The following is a 14633-nucleotide window of genomic DNA, read 5'->3' as shown; positions in this document are numbered from 1 at the left end:
ACTACTAAAATAGGCAGATTTATAAATGTGCTCAGGCATCAAGCTTAAATCCACTGTATAGTCCACTTGGTAATTTCTTCCCAATATTAGAGCATTTTCATTCTTGAAAGACTAAAAGTAACATTAATTTATTCAAATTATAATTATAATTAAGAATTTTTGCTCAGTGATATCTTTGGTCATTGACAATTGCACACAGTGATACCTGTGTGTTTATTTCTGCTTCCTCCAGGAATCCATGGATAATTCAGAATCAATCCATCTTGAAGACTAAGAAAGAAAAAGTAAATTTTACTACAAGTCCTCAACATTAAAATCAGCACCATTAAAATCAACTTTGAAACCAGAATTTAAGTATCATTGGAAGCATCTTATTGGGTACTTCAAATTGTATTTTAAAGTGTTTTTGTTACAAGTAGTGTTTTGTCACCATACGTAGGAAGTTAAAGCTAATATAAAATTAAAACAAATCCTGTTTCTATTACATTATAAATCACTGTTATTATAATTCAATATTAGATATGAGTCAGTTAATTATGCTTCAGCCAGACCTAATATTTCAGAGAAGAGCAGATGTTAGCCTTCCTAGCACCCCATTAATATACCTAGTCAGTCTTCCCACTGTTTTCCCTAGAGCACTGAATAAAAGCATATTTTCAGTTTTGTTCCTTAAGCAAGCTCAATTGCTCCCTGAAGCACAAGATTTAATTATCCTTATTGCATTATATTTGCTTGAATAGCTATAGAAGTTATTAATGAGCATAACATATTCTGATCTTTTTCATGAAATTCAGCTAGCTATGATATTTATGCTGATTTAATTACCTTAGCACATTAATTAGTGCAGCAAAAAGAATTAGGATTTAGAGCTTATAATGTAATTTATTTCTATTGATCATTATGGTAGATGACACTTTGCCTAATTGGACAATTTTGACATAGAATCGTGTGCTTGTGTGTGTGTGTGTGTGTGTGTGTGTGTGTGTGTGTGTGTGTCTGTGCCCAGAAATAAGAGGTTGGTTGCTTTCCATGCTATCTGTTTATAGAACTATTGATCAATAAATATAATAGATTCATAATGAATATTAGATTAATCATCAAATATCTATGTTACTTTAGGCAAATAATTGACATTTTGTCACTTTTATCCTTTGTGATGAGACAAAGGAAACAACTAAAATCCATATACAACATTCTTCTTTTCTAGCATACAATAGCATAATACACTTAAAAATGTATCTGACCCATCATATGCCCTGAATAAGTATTTGGCTTATTATCATCATTATTAAAAATGATCATAATACACAAATTTTGAGGAAGTGTTGTTTGTAGATAACTCAGTATGCTCAGTACAAACCTACAATTCCACAGATTTCAAATACTTAACATTCCAGAAATATGATCTGCCATGGGAGGAAATCAGAAAGTAAATTATCACAGGTCAGATTCAGACAAAAATAAACAAAACATTTTCAAAATTGTTTCATCTAGCATTTGTAGTTGAATGCAAGTATTTATATTATTGCTATTTTGTTTTTCTTTATGTGTATGTGGTATGGTGTGTTTGTGTGTGTGTGTGTTTGTGTGTGTGTGTGGTGCTGTACTGCATATGATTCTGCAGGTGCGCATTCCCACAAACAGCCAAAAGTCACATGAAGGTGTAAGGAATCATCCCTTATTTCTCTCCAATTATTGCCATGCTTCAAGGTGTTTCAGTGAATGGATATGTGCTATTTTGGCTAGGCTGGCTAGATATATACCTTCTGTGATCTCTGTCTCTCATTATTTGGGTTACATGCCAGTAGAGCCATGTCTGACTTTTTCTTAAACTAATTTATTCATTGATATATGCATTTTATTGCATTTGTAATTCATTCTGGTCACTTTTATCCTCCCACCTACTCTTAGTAACCTCCTCCTTCCAGAAACCCCCTCCTCTTACTAAGTCTTCAGCTTGCTTACTTATCTTTTTGTTTTGTTTTTATTATTACTTTGGGACCCAGTGGACATAACCAAGGATGCCTTTGTGGTTATGTTTGTGGGAAGAGGCCTGCACCTATACACTGGAGTGTGAATAATTCCCTAGTAGCTATACCAATGAAGACAATGACCTTTCCCCAGGAAGTTCCCTTAGGTAGATGTGGGTTCCATGTTCTCCTCTTAAATCTGTGACTGAATACTTCAGGGCTCAATTTTGTTCAGAGCCTTTGTAGACATTGTCATTATGAGTACTGGACTGTGTCATTTCCATAAGAGAGCATTTCATAGTGCATCCAACTCTTGCATTCTCTCTACTTCCTTCTCTATGAGCCATGGCGATGGTAATATGGGTGATCACTCAATGGTTACTTACTCTCAACTCTTTGACCTATAATGGGTCTCTGCATAAACCACCCTTTATACAAAGAAAAGTTTCTTTGATCATGTTTGAGTACAGTACTAGTTAATTAATGCAAACATAAATATGAAAGGAATTAATGTCTCAATAGCAAAACAAAAGAAGTAGGTTTACTTTGTTAGTCTATAATTTTCATAGCCATGTAATTTTAACCAGTTTCACAGTACCAGGCATGAACTCTTTGTGGAGTACACCTCAGATTCACTCAGAAACGGATTACCCCATAACAATCAGGCAATCTTGCCAGGGAAGCTGGTATTTTGCATGCTCAGTCCAAAACTGGGAAATACTAATTTTCCCATAGCAGTTTACAATACAGCCTAGCAGTGTTTTAGCACTGTGACAATAGGAAGAAAACATCTATCTCAGTTCCAGTATGGTTTCTCTTCATCCAACCAAGTTTTCTTCTGCAAAAGGGTCTTATCATTCAGTTCTAGTGGAAAACCAAGGTCAATTGCCATAACCTATATGGTAGTATTGGGAGCTGCTATGGTTGTATTGTGCAACAACATCTAAGTAAGTTTCTCACAGCCAGCACTGAGAATTTTTTGGTTAATAATTTATGCCATCTGTGCTTCATAGAAACAATGCATAGACAGTACCTATAGACGGTACCTATGCTTAAGCTTAAAAAATTATGTTAACCTATAAAACAGTAGGCTTTGATGTGGTTTCTTATATATCCTAAGTTTGGTTTGTCCTTCTCTGATATTTCTTTTGCCAAAAATCTCCTACCTTCATCTCTGTTAGAACATTGCCATTCATGGCATTTCTTTCTTCTATTTTCATATCACATGCCATTTAATATCTCCACTTCTTTTTTAGGCCTCCTTTCCATCACTCCATGACCCCTTTCTCCATTATGTATCTCTACAGACTTTCTGAGTCAAATAAGACATCTAAAACCTTGAATGTATGATAAACACGAAAAGTAGGATAAGCAGTGTCTGTCTTTCTGTGTGGGATGTCTCACTCAATATAGCAATTTCTAGTAACATCTACTTTCCTGCAAATTTATAATTTCATGATTATTTATAGATGTATAAATTGTATTGGGTATATATGACACATTTCCATTATCCATTTATCAGTTAATGGGAATTTAAAGTGAATCCATTTTACAGCCATGGGTAATTGAGTAGTCATAAACATGGATGTGAATATATCTCCATAGTAAAGTGTCAGACCAGGAATAGTACAGATGGCTTATATGGTAGTTTTATTTACAGCCTTTTGAGAGACTTCAAAGATGATTTTGAGGTTACATCACCAACATCAGTGCACATGGTTTATATGTTCCTTATGTCCAGCACAGCCTGTTTAAATTTGTGTTCCTGATGATGGCCACTGTGACTGGGGTAAGGTAGAGTATCAAAGTATTTTTAATTTCTAATTTCCTCATGGATAGGATGTTGAACACTTTTTTAGGTGTTTCCTGGCCACTTGTAGTTTTTGTTTTGAGAATTCTCTTTAATACTGCAACCATGTTTAATTAGATAGTTTTTTTTGGTGTTTAGATTTTTTAGTTCTTTGTATAGTATACATAATAGTTCTCTGTCAGATGAATAGCTGGCATAGATTTTCTCCCAATCTGTTCACTCAGTGTGTGCATGTGTATTTGTGTGTGTATATGTGTGTGTGTGTGTGTGTGTGTGTATGTGTGTATGTGCTCATATGTGTGTATAAATAATAATTAAGAGACTGAATTTTAGAGGGATCAATGGGAGGCACTGGAGGGATTGAAGGGAGGAAAGGGAGAGAAAAATGATGCAACTACATATTTTTTATTTTGTTATTTTAATTTTAAATAGCTTGCTTCACATGTCAATCCCAGTTCCCACTCCCTCCCCTCCTTCGGCACCCCTCCCACCATCCTCCCAGGCCCCCACCCTATTGCCACTTCCTTCCACATAGGGGATATCTAGAGTCTGTCTTTTCACTCAGGGCAGGGTTCAAGCACTCCCCTAAGAGTCCAGGCTGAGAGAGCATCCCTCTTTGTGTTATGGACCCACAAAGTCTGTTTGTATGCCAGGGATAAACACTGATACTACATATTAATTAATAAAAAATTTTAAAGAAATTGTCGTTGAGAAACAGATTTTTTTGTTTTTTTGAGGTCCCATTTGTCATTTTTTGATCCAATTTCTTGTGATATTAGAGTGAAATTTGAAAAGCCGATGTCGAGACCTAGGATAGAACCAAACATGACTGGCAAAACAAACAAACAAAAAACAACCTTAAAATGATCCCTAGTGGCATTCTGATATACTTACAGATTAGTGCCTTGTCCAATCTTCATCAGAGAGGCTTCCTCCAACAGCAGGGCATGGATACAAAGACACATAGTCAGACATTATGTAGAGAGGAAGTCTAATTGGAAGTCTCCATTGGGCCCCTTACCTCAGAAGCTGGGAAAAAACTCAGAAGAGGGGGCAGAAGTATTATAGGAGTCAGAGGGTATGGAGGACACCAAAACATGGCCCACTGAATCACCTCAACAGAGCTCACACAAGCTCAAAGAGACTGGAATTCAATGGAAACATATTTATTGGGAATTTTAAATGTATATTCCTCAGGGAAATTGTTCTATAGTTTTTCCTGCATTGTTAATTTTCATTTGATATAAAAATTAGTTTGGAAGCCTTCTTTCTTTTTCTACTTTCTGTAAAGTGTGAATGTGCATATATCTGGATAATAAAAAAATCAGCCTTTATATATGAAGCAGAATAAAATATAAACATCAGAATTACATTTACTAATATGAAAAAAGGCTTAAATGTTGTTATAAAGATATTTTCATCCCAAAATATGAGGATTAAACATTTATCAAATTCAAACCATATTGTAAATTCAATTTAAGCGTGCATCAATTTTTGATGCTGCATAAAATTATGAATAACACAGCAGTGTGAATCAGCACATATTTATTTTCCAACACTTGCTTCTGAAGGTCAGATGTCTGGCAGCAGCATGTCTCTCTAAGTCATGTGCAAGGCAACAGTAAAGCACCAGTTTTTATGCAAACATTAACAGAGCTTGCTTGCTTTCTCTGTCTCTCTGATCAATGCAGGGATCATTTCTCTGCGTTTGTGAAAATAAAAGGTCAGCTTCTTTCTGGATGTTATCTAGAGTCGAGTCTCCATTTCCTGAATATGGGGACTTCTGACATAGTCATTTCTTTCAGCGATCCAATAGGGTAATCAGAATCTGAGCTAAGACTACAAGAAAGATTAATTACAAAAGTCACTGATAAAATGTTTTATCACTTTTTCTATATCCTACTTGTTAGAAGTTAGTGATGTGCCGCACCCAAAACGCCAGGGGCAGGAATTATAAGCACCATGAGAACTAGGAAACAGACGTTTGCTGAACCACCGTGGAGTTATCTTTTGTATGGCAAAGGTTTTGACAATGAAGAAATATATGACATGTAAAATAAAGCAACATGAAAATGTTTTCTTCTATTAATGTTACTCTTTCTAGTTTTGTTTACTGTACATGAGTTTCCCTTACCTCTCTTAAGAAAAATGATTCATATTTACCAAAATGATATGTCAGTTAATAGAAATTGAGGAATTAATTATTTCCTGCTAAATTTAAATGCTGAAGTGCTACTCCTCTTCCTCAATGCAACTATACTTGTCAGAAACAGGGATTTCAGGAATGATATTAAACCAACAGTGTTTTAAAGGTAAAATGAGACTGGTGTCTTTATAGGAAAAAACATGACACCAAGGATGTGTCTTTATAGAGACAAAACCTATAAGAACACACAAAAATAGTTGCCTCTATAAACCAGTTTAAGAAAAGTTATGAGATACCACCTTGTAGTCTTGACTTCTCAATAAAAGAAATTTCGTGCTCCTGTGGCAGCATCAGGTAAACAGGCTGGCTTCCTGGCCTGTGTTACAGCGCCTGCAGATTGCCTGGGAACTGCACAGAGCTTCCAATCCCGATGGGAGCCAAGCACCCCAGACTCCAGGTCTTCTCTCCCACAAATGAGACCAGGAAACCAGAGGAGACAGGGAGTCCAGGGAAGCAGCTGTTCCTGCAGCAGCATCAGGTAAACAGGCTGGCTTTGTGGCCTGTGTTCCAGTGCCTGCTGATCACCTGGGAACTGCACAGAGCTTCCAATCCCGATGGGAGCCTAGCACCCCAGACTCCAGGTCTTCTCTCCCACCAATGAGACCAGGAAACCAGAGGAGCCAGGGAGACCAGGGGAGCAGCTGTTCTGGATCAGGTACAACAGGACCCAGCATAGGGTCCAGGGGACCAGGTAGGAGGCTAAGCGGAAAACAGCTTGGTATTGGCACAAAAATAGGCATGTAGACCAATGGAACCGAATCGAAAGCCCTAATTTTAAACCACACACCTATGAACACCTGATTTTTGACAAAGAAGCTAAAACTGTACAGTGGAAAAAAGAAAGCATCTTCAACAAATGGTGCTGGCATAACTGGGTACTGGTATGCAGAAGACTGCAGATAAATCCATGTTTATCGCCTTGTACAAAACTTAAGTCCAAATGGATCAAAGATCTCAACATACATCCAGCCACACTGAAACTTTTAGAAGAGAAAGTGGGAGATACTCTTCAACGAGTTGGTACAGGACACCACTTCCTAAACATAACACCAGTGGCACAGACACTGAGATCGACAATTAACAAATGGGACCTTCTGAAACTAAAAAGCTTCTGTAAGGCAAAGGACACAGTCAAAAAGACAAAAAGGCAGGCCACAGAATGGGAAAAGATATTCACTAACCCTACATCTGACAGAGGGCTAATCTCCAAAATTTATAAAGAACTCAGGAAACAAGTCTCCAAAACACCAAAGGATCCACTAGAAAGGTGGGGTACAGAGCTAAATAGAGAATTCTCAGTAGAGGAGGCTAAAATGGCCAAGAGACACTTAAGAAAGTGCTCAACATCCTTAGCCATCAGGGAAATGCAAATCAAAACAACTCTGAGATACCATCTTACCCCAGATTCCTATTCTTCTTCTCCACCCATGGGACCAGAACGAGGACAAGGAATAGAAGAACCACCAGATTACTGGAATTGCTAGCAACCACCAAAAGGGAACTCTGGTCCCCAGACCAGTAAGGGGCTCTTCTGCACCCACCAGAAGAAGAGATGGGAAAGAGACAATACAAAAACACACTCAGCAACAGAAAAACAAATATGACACCACCAGATTCTAGAGACTCCACACCAACAAGACTCCACCATTCCAATGCCAACGAAGCAGAAGAGAACGACCTTAAAAGCACTTTCATGAAAATGATAGAGGCCCTAAAAGAGGATATAGGAAAATCCCTCAAAGAAATGGAAGAAAAAACAAACCAAAAAATGCAAGAATTGGAAGAAAAAACAAACCAAAAAAGCCAGGAAATGGAAGAAGAAACAAATCAAAAAATGAAAGAAATGGAACAAAAAGCAAACCAAAAAATGCAAGAAATGGAAGAAAGAACAAACCAAAAAATTCATAAAAGGCAACAAATAGACGAAAACATAAACCGAAAATTGCAAGAAGCAATGCAAACACTGCAAGGGTTGAAAACTGAAATAGAGACAATAAAAAAAACACACTATGAAGAAAGGCAGAAAATAGAAAAGCTGGGTAAACAGTCAAGTACTACCGATATGAGCATTACCAACAGAATAGAAGAGATGGAAGAGAGAATCTCAAGTGTTGAAGATACACTAGGAGAAATGGATTCATCAACCAAAGAAAACCTTAAGTCCAACAAATCCTTAACACAAAATATCCAGGAAATATGGGACACCATGAAAAGACCAAACCTAAGAATAATAGGTATAGAAGAAGGAGAAGAAAACCACCTCAAAGGGGCAGAAGACATATTCAACAAAATCATAGAAGAAAACATTCCCAACCTTAAGAAAGACATGCCAGTGAAGGTACAAGAAGCCTATAGAACACCATTTAGAGTGGACCACAAAAAAAATCCCCTCACCACATAATAATCAAGACCCCAAACATACAGAATAAAGAAAGAATATTAAGAGCAGCTAAGGAAAAAGGTCAAGTAACATATAAAGGCTGACCTATCAAAATTACACCTGACTTCTCCATGGAAACTCTGAAAGCCAGAAGGTCCTGGATAGATATTCTACCTACACTAAGAGACCATGGATGCCAGCCCAGAATACTATACCCAGAAAAGCTCTCAATCACTATACATGGAGAAAACAAGATATTCCATGACAAAACTGGATTCAAGCAATACGTATCCACTAACCCAGCCCTACAGAAAATTTTGGAAGGAAAACTCCAACCCAAGGAAGCTAACTAAAAAAGAAAAACATAGGCATTAGAGAATCCCTCTCTACCAACAGCCAAAAGACCAAAGAGTTGAAATTCCACACATAATTCCACCAACAACAACCATTGCAAATCGAAGAAGGATGAGCAATCAATGGTCATTAATATCCCTCAATATTAATGGCCTTACCTGACCCATAAAAAGACACAGACTAGAAGAATGGATTCGAAGACAGAACCCTTCCTTCTGCTGCATACAAGAAACACACCTCACCCTCAAAAACAGACATTACCTGAGAGTTAAAGGTTGAGAAAAAAATTTTCAATCAAATGGACCCAAGAAACAAGCAGGGGAGGCAATCCTAATATCTAACACACTAGACTTTAAAATAAAATCAATCAAAAGAGATGAAGGAGGTCATTACCTACTCCTCACAGGTGAAACCCACCAAGATGAAGTGTCTATCCTGAACATCTATGCCCTAAATACAAAGGCATCCACATTCATAAAAGAAACATTATTAGAACTTAAATCACATTTAAATCCCCAAACAGTTTTAGTGGGAGATTTCAACACACCACTCTCACCACTAGACAGGAATACCAGACAGAACTCAACAAAGAAGCAAAGGGTCTAATAGAAGTAATGACGCAACTGAGATTAACAGACATCTATAGAACATTTAATCCACATAAAAAAGAATATACCTTCTTCTCAGCACCACATGGAACCTTCTCAAAAATGGACAACATACTTGGCAACATATCAAACCTCAGCAGCTACAAAAAAATTGGAATAACTCCATGCATCTTATCAGACCACCACACTTTATAATTAGAATTCAACAACAACACAAATTGCAGAAAAGCTACAAAATCATGGAAATTGAATAATGCTCAACTGCACCATCCCTGGGTCAAAGAGGAAAAAAAAAAAAGAAATTAAAGACTTCCTCGAATTCAATGAGAATGAAGACACAACATACACAAACCTATGCGACACTTTGAAAGCAGTGCTATGGGGGAAGTTCATAGCACTAAGTGCCCAAATGAAGAAACTGGAGAACAGTTATACTAAAGAATTAACAGCACAGATGAAAGGTTTAGAACACAAAGAAGCAAACTCCCGCAGGAGGAGTAGACGCCAGGAAATAATCAAATTGAGGGATGAAATCAATACAGTAGAAACTAGGAAAACAATACAAAGAATCAATGCAACGAAGAGTTGGTTCTTTGAGAAAATCAACAAGATAGAAATACCTTCGTCCAAACTTACCAAACAGCAGAGAGTGAACATGCAAATTAACAAAACAGAAATGAAAAGGGGGACACAACAACAGACTCTGACGAAATCCAGAGAATCACTAGGTTATACTTTGAAAATCTGTACTCCACAAAATTCGAAAATTTAAAGGAAATGGACGACTTCCTGGATAGCTATCACTTGCCAAAACTAAATCAAGAACAGATAAGCAATTTAAATAGACCTATAACCCCTATGGAAATAGAAGCAGTCATCAAAAGTCTCCCAACTAAAAAAAAGTCCTGGTCCTGATGGCCTCAGTGCAGAATTCTACAAGAAATTCAAAGAACAGCTTATCCCAATTCTTCTCAAAGGATTCCACGAAATAGAAGCAAAAGGGTCTTTGTCACACTCTTTCTATGAGGCTTCAAGAACCTTGATCCCCAAGCCACACAAAGATACAACTAAGAAAGAGAACTTCAGACCAATATCCCTCATGAACATTGATGCAAAAATACTCAATAAAATACTGGCAAACCGGATCCAAGAAGACATCAAAACAATCATTCACCACTATCAAGAAGGTTTCATCCCAGGGATGCAGGGATGGTTCAACATATGAAAATCCATCAACGTAATCCACCATATAAACAAAATGAAAAACAAAAATCACATGATCATCTCACTAGATGCTGAAAAAACCTTTGACAAAATCCAACACCACTTCATGGTAAAGGTCTTGGAGAGATCTGGGATAGCAGGGACATACTTAAACATAATAAAAGCGATATACAGTAAACCAAAACCAACATCAAACTAAATGGACAGAAACTCAACGCAATTCTCTAAAATCAGGAGCAAAACAAGGCTGTCCACTCTCTCCATACCTTTTCAACATGGTACTTGAAGTTCTAGCCATTGTCATACGTCAACAAAGTGGGATCAAGGGGATACAAATTGGGAAGGAAGAGGTCAAACGTTCACTGTTTGCAGATGATATGATAGTTTACATCAATGACCCAAAGAACTCTACCATGGAACTCTTACAGCTGATTAACACCTTCAGCAAAGTTGCAGGCTACAAGATCAACTCAAGAAAATCAGTAGCCCTACTATATACAGATGATAAAAGGGCTGAAAAAGAAATCAGAGAAACATCACCCTTTACATTTGCCACAAACAACATAAAATACCTTGGGGTAATGCTAACCAAACAAGTGAAAGACCTGTATCGCAAGAACTTTGAATCTTTAAAGAAAGAAATTAAACCCTCAGAAAATGGAAAGATCTCCCATGCTCTTGGATAGGTAGGATCAATGTAGTAAAAATGTCAATCCTGCCAAAAGCAATCTACAGATTCAATGCAATCCCCATTAAAATCCCAGCACAATTTTTCAAAGACCTTGAAAGAACAATAATCAATTTTGTATGGAAAAACAAAAGACTCAGGATAGCCAAAACAACCCTGTTCAATAAGGCAATGTCTGGAGGCATGGCCATCCCTGACCTCAAGCTCTATTATAGAGCTGTAGTCCTGAAAACAGCTTGGTATTGGCACAAAAATAGACAGGTAGACCCATGGAATTGAATTGAAAACCCGGATATTAACCCACACACATACGAACATCTGATCTTTGACAAAGAGGCTAAAAATATACAATGGAATAAAGAAAGCATCTTCAACAAATGGTGCTGACATAACTGGAGGCTGGCATGTAGAGAATGCAGATCGATCCATGTTTTCGCCATGCACAAAACTTAAGTCCAAATGGATCAAAGCACTCAACATATATCCAACCACACTGAACCTCTTTGGAGAGAAAGTGGGTGGTACCCTTGAATGAATTGGTACAGGAGACAGCTTCCTGAACATAACACCACTAGCACAGACAGTAAGATCAACAATTAGTAAATGGGACCTCCTGAAACTGAGAAGCTTGTGTAAGGCAAAGAACACAGTCAGCAAGACAAAAAGGCAGCCCACAGAATGTGAAAAAATATTCACTAATCCCATATCTGACAGAGGGTTTATCTCCAAAATTTACAAAGAACTCAAGAAGCAAGTCTCCAAAACACCAAAGGACCCAATTAAAAAGTGGGCTGCAGAACTAAATAGATTGTTTTCAGTAGCAGAGTCTAAAATGGCTGATAGGAACTTGAGAAAGTGCTCAACATCCTTAGCCATCTCTGAAATGCAAATCAAAACAACTCTGAGATATCATCTCATTCCTATCAGAATGGCTAAAATCAAAAACACCAATGACAATTTGTGCTGGAGAGGATGTGGTAAAGGGGGACACTCCTCCATTGCTGGTGGGAGTGCCAACTGGTTCAGCCACTTTGGAAATTAATATGGAGATTCCTCAGAAAAATGGGAATAAACCTACCACAAGACCCAGCAACTCCACTCTTAGGCATATATCCAAAAGATGCCCATTCATACAACAAAGATAGGCATATATCCAAAAGATGCCCATTCATACAACAAAGATGTCTGTTCGAATATGTTCATAGCAGCATTATTTGTAATAGCCAGAACTTGGAAGCAACCTAGATGTCCCTCAATCGAAGAGTAGATAGAGAAAATGTGGTACATTTACACAATGGAGTACTATTCAGCAGAAAAAAAACAATGGAATCCTGAGATTCGCAGGCAAATGGATGACACTAGAAGAAACCATCCTGAGTGAGGTAACCGAGTCACAAAAAGAGAAACATGGTATGTACTCTCTCATATATGGATTTTAGACATAGATCTGTGGAGTGCCAGCCTACAATCCCATGGCCAGAGAGTCTGGGAAACAGGAACTTCATTTAGTGGCTGATCGAAGAAGAGGAAGACTCCTTTGGTTAAGTACTGAGCTGAACTCAAGAAAGCCAGTAACAGAGAGGGAGGACTGATGACCAAAGTGATTAAGACTGGCCTGGTTTAACCCCCAGAAACAGCTGACCAGACAAAGGTTAACTATTGAATCCCAGGTATCAGCCTGGGAATCCATCATGGGACTGATGAAGACCCCCTGAATGTGAGTGTCAGTGAGGAGGCCTAGTTAATCTATTGAGCCTTGGGTAGCAGATCAGTACCCATCCCTAGTATACACATGGACTTTGGACTCCCATCCAACAATGTGAGGTGCACTCTCACCCTGAATTCTTGGGGAAGGGTCTAGGTCCTGCCCTATATGAAATGACAGACTATGGACACCCCCATGGAGGGCCACACCCTCCCTGGGGAAATGAGGGGATAATGGGGGGGTGTTGGGGGGAAGGCATGGGAGGAGGGGAGGGAAAGGCAGAGGGACCTGGAACTGACTTGTGAAGCAACCTTGTTTCTTATCTAAAGCTAAACTGAAAAATAAATAATTAAATAATTAAATAAAAAATAAAAGAAATTTCTATTGTTTAAGTCATATAAAATATATATGTTATTCTGCTATGGTGACCCTAATTAGTAGGTAAGTTGAAGGTGGACATAAGAAAGCTAGTTCTTGGTATAAGGAAAAAGGTGATAATTTGATTAATTCATTTTAGAAGTTTGATAGGTTTAGGAGAAATACTAAAATTTCATTGTGATGGCTCATGGAATAAAAATATTTGCTGTAATAGACTGATAGTTTGATCTTGAATCCCATAATCCATAGTAGAAAGAAAACCTGACCCCTAAAATTTGTGTATAAATGTAAACACACACACATTATATATATATATATATTTGTATATATACATATATATAAATGATAAATTAAAATTGTAATTGGACATCTTATCAAAGCAGCAGGGAAGATGCACGTATCAACTCAAAACAATTGAAACGACATGCACAAAGCCTGTACAAGATCAAAGTAGACAAAAGCCCTGCATGGAGAAGCAGCTGGGCACACAATTTTCCCCCTAGACTGGATCAAAGAGCAGTTGCTAGCTCTGAGACAGAGAGAAATAGTTTCCTGGTAAGGTGAGTGTGCTCCAGTGGAAAAACATATATTGAAGAAACAAGGGCAGAACAAATTAATACTGAAAATTTTATTATTGTTTTAAGTAAGATGCAAAGTTGGATTGTTGGGAAGAGAGAATGGTTCTTGGAAGAACTGAAGGGGACTGAGAATGTAATCATAATACTGTGTGAAACCTGAAATTCACAAAGAATTAGTAAATCATAAAATTACATTTTTAAAATGTCAATTAAAATCATTGAGAAATCGGGAGTATAGTGAATATATTCTGAAAAAGGGAAGGAAATAAGTATAATTGAAAATCCTTAATTGTTAACAGAAAATGTTTATCCCCTATTTTTGATATGTAGGCACTCTAGTGTATTGAGGTAATTATGGAACCAAAATTGCTTGTGAGGGTTTCATTCATTGAGCTGAAAAGTCTATCAATGCAGATGCCTATGCTGCATAATTTTCTGTAACTATATCTGCCTGACCTGCCTCTTAGTTAATCATATGCTGAATGAAGAGAGCATTTGAACACTGACAGGGAATCAAGTGTGTATCTTTTAGAAGCAGTTGAAAATGAGTAGGCATACTAATCTATAACAATATGCTCAGAAGCAATATTCTTGCCATTGAAATAGTTGAGGCTAAAAAGTAAAGATATATAAACAAAAATTGAAACTAAAGAACAAAATATATTTATTCAGTCTTGATAGTTGTCTCAGTGCAATTGTTTGAAAACTAGGGAATGAAACTGATTTCTTTTT

The sequence above is a fragment of the Mesocricetus auratus genome, unplaced genomic scaffold, assembly GCF_017639785.1.
Source record: "Mesocricetus auratus isolate SY011 unplaced genomic scaffold, BCM_Maur_2.0 Super-Scaffold_15014, whole genome shotgun sequence".
NCBI classification, from domain to species: domain Eukaryota; kingdom Metazoa; phylum Chordata; class Mammalia; order Rodentia; family Cricetidae; genus Mesocricetus; species Mesocricetus auratus.
Note: the sequence above shows the minus strand (reverse complement) of the source record.